Below are 9,855 nucleotides of genomic sequence, written 5' to 3'. Positions count from 1 at the left end.
ATCACAGGAGACTAGAGCGAGGGCTACATGGTGGAGGGGACCTGGGGGAGGGTTTGTAAAACAATGAAAGAATCTTTTCTTTTACTTTTCCATAAAAAAAAAACCAAAACAAAACAAAGTGAAATAATGTCTCTTACTGTTTCAGTGATGTGGGGGATGGTAATCATCTTTTAAGTAGTTCCTGTAGTTTTCAGGAGCCCAGGCGTGTGGAACTGTGGGGGTGTTGAATCAGGGTTCTGTCCAGGCTAGAAGATACAGTGATACACCCATCTGGTAACCAGCTATCCTTGTAGGTCTTCTTTTCCTTCTTGGGCCTTGAAGTATTCTTTCTCTTCAGGGCTATACATGGGGTGAGGGGACAAGCTGGGTTCAGGGCACACAATTAGTATGTCTATTGGCCTCACTGGTTTTAGGGCCACCTCCCAGGCTGCAGCTCAATTACCCCTAGCCTCCAGAGATTCTCCTTTATGGTGCCCTCAAAAATGCACAATGGACACTTGATGAGAGGTGAATAGCTCCTAAGAGGGCCATGATTTCTTCCTTATTTTTGATAGCTTTCCACCCTGCAGTAAGCAAGCCCTTTTCTTGATATTTCTGTTCATGTACATACACAGTGGGGAAGGCATAATACCTGTTGTCCATATACATGGTTAGATGCTTGTTCTTCCCCCAGAGAGCTTTGTGTTAGGGCTGTTAGTTCAGCCTTTTGGGATTAACTCCCTTGTACAAGGGTTGGGCCCAGATGATCTAGCCATCTTCCTTTACCAACTGCTGCTCTTATCAGAGAAGAGGGTAGCATCAACTTCCTCAAGGGGGACATTTTTCAGGTAAGGGTGGCTGGCTTGAGTCACATCTAGGAGGTTCTGGCACTTATGCATGACTCTTTCAGGATTATCATTGGGCAACAATGTAGCCAGGTTGATAATTTGGTTTTGGATAAAAGTCACTCTCTGTTGGTTGATCAACAAAGCTCACCACTGGAGGATGATGTGCAGCCAATCCTGATGGGTTGACCTCAGCACAGACCAGAGGATACAAACACTGCAATTCCTGGAGAAAAGAACTTTCAGAGTGTTTACCTGATTTGGTATTGTCAAGGACCAATAGGTATTCTTCAGACAAGGAAGTGGTTATAGTCATTTGAAGGTCTAAAAGCAGTGTCACAGTGCCTTCTGAAGAGAATGAGTTAGTGACTCTTAGTTTGCAACAGATCACAGCCAATCAGAAGGAAAGACTGCTGGTAACTATAAGGAAAGAATGTGTCACTTGTTTATACCCCAGATAGTTCTCTTTGGGGGATCACGTCTTCTGACAAACCTTTCCGTTGTCTGTGAAGCTGATAATTTAGCTCTAGTGTCCACCAAAAATCAAATAGGGTGGCTCCAAACACTTCAATACTGTGGGCTCTTGAGGGCCTAGAATGGCAGAGTTTTGGCTTTGTTAATCCTCGTCTGACTGTTTTCACAAGGGAGGGCCAGAACTTCTGTAGTTTTCTCTGAGTCCTCATAGGGGTACTCATTTTTCCAATGCTCATACCTCCTACACTTGCTATGTGGGTTTTTCTCCAGTCAAGAGTGCCTGGGCTTTATCCTTTTCCTTCCTTGTGAGGATCTGTTCTCTTGCCCCAAATTGACCTCTGGCTGAGCCTCTAAGGTGGCAATGGCCACGTTCCCTAGCCTTTTGGCCATTTTTCCCCCTGAGGGGAGTGGTTCTCTGTGCTATTGCCAATAGCTCTGACCTGGTCTTTCTTTCAAACCCCTCAAGCCAAATTTACTGCCTGTGCATTTTCAGGCACCTCAGGATTAACAGGGGAGAGATCATTACAAAGGCTAAAGAAAAGACCAAGATGGATGTCAGATGAGACTCTGAATATTGCATTAGAGCGCCGAGAAGCAAAAGCTAAAGGAAGAAATAAAGAAATCAAAGAGCTGAACATAAAATTTCAAAAGGCAGCTTGGGACGAGAAAGCAAGATACTATAATGAAATATGCAGAGAACTGGAGTCAGAAAATCAAAAGGGTTGAACTCGTTCAGCATTTCTTAAGCTGAAGAAGTTGAAAAACAAATTCAAGCCATGGGTGGCAATACTTAAGGATACTTTGGGTAGAATGTTAAGCATTAAAAGAAAATGGAAAGAGTACACAGAGTCACTGTATTAGAAGGAATTGGCTGACATACAAGAATTTCATGAAATAACATATGAGCAAGAGCCTGTGGTGATGAAGGAGGAAGTTCAAGTTTCTCTGAAGGAATTGGCAAAAAACAAGGCTCCAGGATTTAACAGTATACCAATTGACATATTTCAACAAACAGACACTCCCTGGATGTGCTCACGAAGTTGTACCAAGAAATCTGGATGACAGCCAGCTGGCCAACTGACAGGAAAAGATTGATATTTGTTCCCATTCCAAAGAAAGGTGACCCAGCAGAGTGCTGAAATTATCGAACAATATCATTAATATCACATGCAAGCAAGATTCTGCTGAAAATTATCCAAAAACATTTGAAACAATATGTCAACAGAGAACTGCCAGATGTGCAGGCTGGATTTAGAAGAGGTCGTGGTACTAGGGATATTATAGCTAATGTTAGATGGATCTTGGCAGAAAGCAGAGAATATCAGAAGAATGTCTATCTGTGCTTCATTGATTATGCAAAGGCTTTTGACTGTGTGGATCACAACAAGCTATGGCTGACTCTGAAAAGAATGGGAATCCCAGAACATTTGATTGGGCTAATGCAAAACCTATACTTGGACCACGAGGCAGTTGTCAGAACAGAGCAGGGTAACACTGCATGGTTCAAAATAGGGAAGGGTGTACGCCAGGGATGTATTTTGTCTCCATACCTTTTCAGTCTGTATGCAGAACAGATCATCTGAGACGCTGGGCTGTACAAGGAGAAACGTGGCATCGGGATTGGTGGAAGAATCACCAACAACCTGCGTTATGCAGATGGAACAACCCCGCTTGCTGAAACTGAGGAGGACCTGAAGCGCTTGCTGCAGAAGGTCAAGGACTGCTGCCTTCAATAGGGATTGATGCTCAACATCAAGAAAACAAAAATTCTCACCACTGTGCCAACTGGCAGCATCAGTATGGATGGTGAAGAGATTGAGATAGTTAACAGTTTTAGTTTACTCGGCTCCACAGTCAACACTCTTGGTACTAGCAGCCAGGAAATCAAAAGATGAATTACATTGGGAAAATCAGTTGTGAAGGACCTTGCCAGACTATTGAAGAGCAATGAAGTCAGGCTGGAGACTAAGGTGAGCCTGATCCGGGCAATAGCCTTCGCAATTACATGCTATGCGTCAGAGAGTTGGACAATGTCTAGGGATGATAGAAGGAGAATTGATGCCTTTGAGCTGTGATGCTAGAGAAGAGTATTGAATATACCATGTTCTGCTAGGAGAACAAACAGGTTTGTCCTCGAGAGGGTGAAGCTAGAATTCTCCTTGGAGTCAAGGATTCTGAAGCTTCATCTGACATACTTTGGGCAATGTTGCAAGGAGGGACTGGTCCTTGGAGAGGGACATAATACTTGGGAGAGTGGAGGGACAGAGCAGGAGAGGAAGACCCTCTGAGATGGATCGATTCTGTTATCAGGGTGGTGGGAATGAGTGTGTCGGAAACGGCAAGGTTGGCACAGGATAGAGTGGCGTTTAGGACTCTTGTATATAGAGTGGCTATGAGTCACATGTGACTCGATGGCATATAACACAAGAACAACAACCATATAGTCACTGGGGACTCATCAGACCCCTGTATGACAGTGCTTACCTTGGAGAGGTTGGTAGGCCTCTGGGCAGCCTTTCTGAGCCCCTGCTGCAGAGCCTGGCAATAGGTGTTGAGAGACTCCTTCCTTCTATTAATTCTGTGGTCCCACTCCAGGCTGGACAGTTGGGAGGATCTGCATTACACAAGCTTTCTGACTCAATCCTGTGGCTCTCAGGCCTGGACACGTCCTGGCTTCCACTAGAATATTTTTTCCCCGTTCCTCAGACATAGAGTCTGCAATAGCTGTTGGAAAATATTTCAGGGTGGCTGGTATGTAAAGAAAATGGACTCTTAACAGGGAAATTAAAGTCTGAGGCTCCTCAGAAAAGGTTGGGTTCTGGTGCCTCTAATTGTAGAGGTCAATAGTAGTGAAAAGAAACATACTGATAAACCTCGCTCTCCAGACCCTGATAGTTTTGTTTGGTTCAAGTATGAGGAAGTCAAAGGGGCTTTTTGAACACTTTCCTTTAAATAATTTTTCATTTCCTTTCATGGTATTTGTGCTGGTACTGAGCATTAGATGGAGTTTACCACTTGCCTTGGGCTGGAATTCTCAAGCAACCTGACTCTGGGAAGACACAGACCCAACGTCTTGGGGGCCTCTACTGTCCTCACATTGTCCACAGGCTTCTCCTTCAGCCTTTGAGATTTGGTGAGCACTGTTGCTGGGGATCTATAACACTGGACAAGCAGATGGAGTGCTGGAAGAGGGGAGTCACGCCCTCCCCAACTCCTCAGGCCACTTTCCCAGCCAGTCTTCTCGGCAGTCCTGGAGTCAGTCGCAGTGCACTGCTATGGTGGAAGTGCACCTGGCAGTGGCTGGAAACCTGCCTGGGAGTTGGGTAGTGGTGCTTACCTGCAAGCCTCATTCCTGGCCCTGCTTGCCCACCCCGCTGCCAATGGTAGGACAGGTGGAAGTGTTAGGAGGAATGGGGAGTGGGAAAGATCTACGGGACTGCTGGCATGGCTAGACCCGCTGCCTGCCAGGTTGAATCCTCTGAGCAGACTGTGTGGACACCACCCTCTTTAGCTTCTGGAGAATAAACATTCCTAAAGTGATTAAGGATGGGCAAGGGGTGAAGGGCCAAGAAGTCTCCTCCCCATGAGAATAGTAGAGAGAAGGGGGTACAAAATGCAATAAATAAAGAGGACCCAGGCTGTCCCAATGACACAGAAAGGGAGGATAATGTCCCAGACCACCTGGGCTGAGGGTAGGGGGAGATGAGTTGCCAGGGTCTCTCAGGCGTGCACACACACAATTCAGGAAGATAGGTGCCAGGTAGCTTCAGAAATGGGAGGGGTTCTTGCTCCAGACAGAGGAGAAAGAGGGAGAAAGACTCCTCAGAGCATCATGGACCACCTGGACGAGTCTGATGGACCGAGAAGACTCCAAAGAGGTTAGAATGGGGCACGATGAGACTTAAGGACAGAAAAGGGCCATAAATGAAGCTGCCTGAGAGTGAGAGGGGCTAGTGAATTAAGGAAGAACTGGCAAACGGGCTGGCTGGGTTGGCCATGCATCTCGAGGGCCCATCCAGCTCTGGTGCGCAGAGCATGCCCACATACCTTGTTGGTCAGGCAATGCCTTGTGGTGCCCCCAGCCAGCTCTCTAGTGCATGTGGTACTGCAGGAATGAGTGTAAGCCCCAACTCGCTGGCACTTTCAACACCACAAGTGACTGTGGACGGATGAAGGAAGATGTGAGTGAGGAGGGCGTAGGCCTGCTTTTGCAAGAAACAGAGGCTACAAAAGTCAATGGCAAAGAGACTTTGATGAGTAACTAAATCACAAGTTTCTCTGAAAATGGGAAGTAGGCCAGAGATGACCTTAAAAGATACTTTTTGCCCAAGCAATAGGCACAATAATACACCAAAAGTGTTAGCTGATGTAAAAGGTGTCTCAGAACAGGGAGCTCACTGTCAGCAACTTCACACAGAAAAAAAGACAATTAAAAGGCACACAAAAGCAAACAACTCAACTTCTCTGGCCAGAGGGTTCCCACTCTATTATAATCCCCAGGGAGGAGGCAGCACCACACATAGAGACAGACAAAGGGCTGCTCTATCAGGACTCTCTTCGGGTGGGGGGGGGGGGGGGGAGGATGTGGACACACAGAGAGACAGATGAGCCAGCTTTCCAAACCAGATCCAAACTCAGATCCTCTGAGGGGAATCTGGGTCACATCCGACATCTTCTCCAACCTGAAGGAGAAGGGGATCCCCCAGAAACATCTGACCCTCGCCAGTCTCCACCCAATGATTACAATCACAGACCAAAAACAGAATGAATTCGAATTCTTACCTCTCCAGACGAAAGTCTTTTCAGAAGGACCCTGGGTCCGTTCAGGGTGTCTCAGGCTGATAAGACAGCCACCTGCACTTTCCAGAGGCCCTGGAACATAATCAGGAGGCGTGCCCTCTGGGAAGGACATAGCATGTATGCCTGCCCACTGGGAGTTTCAGAAGAACTTTTGGGATGTCTCCTTATCTCATTGGGGCTCCAAATGTGCTCAATGAATCAAGAGACACATACCACAAGATTACAAGAAGGGTCCCAGGAAAGAGACAGGAACCTCCCTTTTCTAACTTCAACTAGGAGCTGTTATACCCTTACTCCCCCCAGATACTGGGCTACTTACTCCCAGGATACAAAACCCTGGGACATATTTTTTAAAGGTACAGTAACATAGTCAAGGGTACAGTGCAAAATGTCTACATCTTGAGTTTATAAAAAATAGCAACTACTATTGTGGGAAATGGGTCAAGATAAAACTTTAGGGCTCAGGGCAGAAATTTTCCACACAGTAAGTGTTACATAAAATGGAGCTTATTTGGCTTCTCGACAGGGTCTTGTGTTTTCTAGCAAAAGAACAGTGATACCCCTGTGTAACTGAACAGGAAATCAAAAGCCTTGGTTTTCCCGTTCCAGACTGGTTTCTCTGTCTCACTGGAGTTCTCCAGCAATCCTGCTCCCTTCCATTTGAGTTAAGGGGTCCCATGTGTTCTAGTGAAACAGGAGTGATCCCCCCAAAGCACCTGAATGCAAAACCAGGAAGCCTTTGTTTTCTCTTCCAGAACTGGCTTTGCCATCTCACTGGAACTTTGTCGTTCCCTTCTGCTTGAGCTTAAGTTGTCTCACGTGATCTAGCAAAACAGCTGTGATTCCCAAAGTACATGAATGGGAGACCATCCTATCTCCATACCTTTTCAACCTATATGCAGAACAGATTATCCAGGAGGCTGGGCTCTATGAGGAGAAATGTGGGGTCAAGATTGGTGGACGATTTATCAACAATCTGCGTTATGTGGATGACACAACCCTGCTTGCTGAAACTGAAGAGGACCTGAAGCACCTGCTGCAGAGTGTCAAGGACTGCAGCCTACAATATGGATTGAGGCTCAATGTCAAGAAGACAAAGATTCTCAGCACTGGACCAATTGGCAGCATCAGGATGGATGGTGAAGAGATTGAGATGGTACACAGCTTTAGTTTGCTTGGCTCCACAGTCAACAGTCTTGGCACCAGCAGCCAGGAAATTAAAAGGCACATTGCCATGGGAAAGTCTGCTGTTAGGGACCTCTCCAAAGTACTGAAGAGCAATGGTGTCTCTCTGGAGACTAAGGTGCGTCTGATACAGGCTATGGTCTTCGCAATCACTTGTTATGCATCAGAGAGTTGGACAATGACCAAGGAGGATAGAAGGAGAATTGATGCCTTTGAGCTGTGGTGCTGGAGAAGAGTATTGAGAATACCATGGACTGCTAGGAAAACGAACAGATTTGTCCTGGAGAGGGTTAAAGCGGGTGGCTCCTTGGAGGCAAGGATTCTGAGGCTCCATCTAACATACTTTGGACATGTTGTGAGGAGAGACCGGTCCTTGGAGAGGGACCTCATGCTTGGGAGGGTGGAGGGACAGCGCAGGAGGGGAAGGCCCTCTATGAGGTGGATTGATTCAGTGACTGGGATAATTGGGATGGGAGTGTCGGAGACAGTGCGATTGGCACAGGACAGAGCAGAGTTTAGGGCTGTTGTACATAGGGTCACTATGAGTCGCAAGCAACTCGATGGCACGTAACAACAACAACAATGGAAGGCTGTATGACGCTTTCTCAAAAAGTTGCAAATAGAAATACCATTTGACCCAGCAATTCCACTACTGAGATTATACACCAAAGAAACCATAACTACAACCCAAGCAAATATATGCACACCCATGTTTATTGTGGCTTTGTTCACAACAACAAAGTGTTGGAAACAACCTAAGTGCCCATCAACAAATGGATGGATAGAGAAGCTGTGATATAGTCACACAATTGAATACTATGGTGCGTTGAAAAACAAGGAACTCATGAAATATTACTCAAAATGGGTGACCCTGGAGGGCATTATGCTGATGAAATATATCAGTCACAAAAGGACAAATACTGCATAGCGCCATTGTGGTACAATGGGACTGACATCAGGGTTGGGGGGAGACTGAGAAAGATGGGATAGATAACATACACTGCATTGAAATAGAGGAGGGAGAGAATTGTTTCAAAGGGATATATGATTAGGTATTACTGCTATGACAGGAGTCCAGAACGAAGGCTGCATAGTGGCGTGGACTTGGGGGGAGGGATTGTATAACAATGAAAGAATTTTTCTTTTACTTTTCAAAAAGAAGAGGGAGCTGGGGGAGGGGAGGTGTGCTCAGAGAGAAAGTGCAACAATGAATGAATGGAAATCCAAAGTCACTGTAAAGTTTCAGTAAAATTAATAATAATAATTAAGAAAAATGCATTAAAAAACAAAAAATGTTCCATTTCAGTTTCACATTGTCTAGTATGTCAATATTTATGTGTTTCATTTACAAAACTATCTCAGGAACAGGTTCTAGGCCTTGGACATTAATGAGTGAATACCAAATGAGCTGTGGCAGGATATCAAGAATATCATCCATGAAGAATGTAAAAAAGTCATTACAAAGACAGAGGAGGAAGAAAAGATCAAGATGGATGTCAAAAGAAACTCTAAATATTGCACTGGAGGGCCAAGAAGTCAAAGCAAAGGGAAGAAATGAAGGTACTAAGGAGTTGAACAGAAGATGTGTGCAGGAATGCAAAATAAAGTATATGATGAAATGTGGAGGAAGCTGGAGTCAGAAAATTAGAAGGGCTGAACTTGCTCAGCATTTCTTAAGGTGAAGAAACTGAAGGAAAAATTCAAACCTTGAGTTACAATACTTAAGGGTGGTTTGGGCAGAATATTAAATGATCCAGCAAGCGTTAAAAGAAGATGGAAAGAGTATACAGAGTCGTTGTACCAAAAGAAATTGGTGGACACAGAAGAATTTCATGAAACAACATATAAGCAAGAGCCTGTGGTGATGAAGGCAAAAGTTCAAGCTGCTCTGAAAAAATTGGCAAAAAACAAAGCCCCAAGAATTGATGTCATACCATTTGGCATTTTTCAACAAACAGATGCTCCCCTGGGTGTGCTCATCAAGTTGTGCCAAGAAATCTGGGGGACAACCACTTGGCCAACTGGCGGGAAGAGATCTGTATTTGTTTACATTCCAAAGCAAGGAAATCCGACAAAGTGTGGAAATTATCAAACAGTATCATTGATATCACATGCAAGCAAGATTCTGCTGTACATTATCAAAAAACGATTGGAACAGCACATCAACAGAGAACTGTCTCAAGTGCAGGCTGGATTTAGAAGAGGCGGTGGTACCAGGGATATTATAGTCATGTCAGATTGATCTTGGCTGAAAGCAGAGAGTACCAGAGAAATGTCTGTGTTTCAATGACTATGCAAAGACATTTGACTATGTGGATCACCTCAAACTGTGGCTGACTCTGAGAAGAATGGGAATACCAGAACACTTTATTGTCCTTGTGTGAAGCCTGTACTTGGACCAGAAGGCAGTCGTCAGAACAGAGCGAGGAAACACTGCAGGGTTCAAACTTGGGAATGGTGTGCATCAAAGATGTGTCCTCAGGATATGAACAGGCACTTCACCGAAGACGACATTCAGATGGCTAACAAACACATGAAGAAATGCTCAAAATCCCTAGCCCTAAGAGAGATG

This window comes from Elephantulus edwardii, unplaced genomic scaffold (genome assembly GCF_000299155.1).
Source record: "Elephantulus edwardii isolate Elephantulus edwardi_28Jun2011 unplaced genomic scaffold, EleEdw1.0 scaffold00411, whole genome shotgun sequence".
Lineage (NCBI taxonomy): Eukaryota > Metazoa > Chordata > Mammalia > Macroscelidea > Macroscelididae > Elephantulus > Elephantulus edwardii.
Note: the sequence above shows the minus strand (reverse complement) of the source record.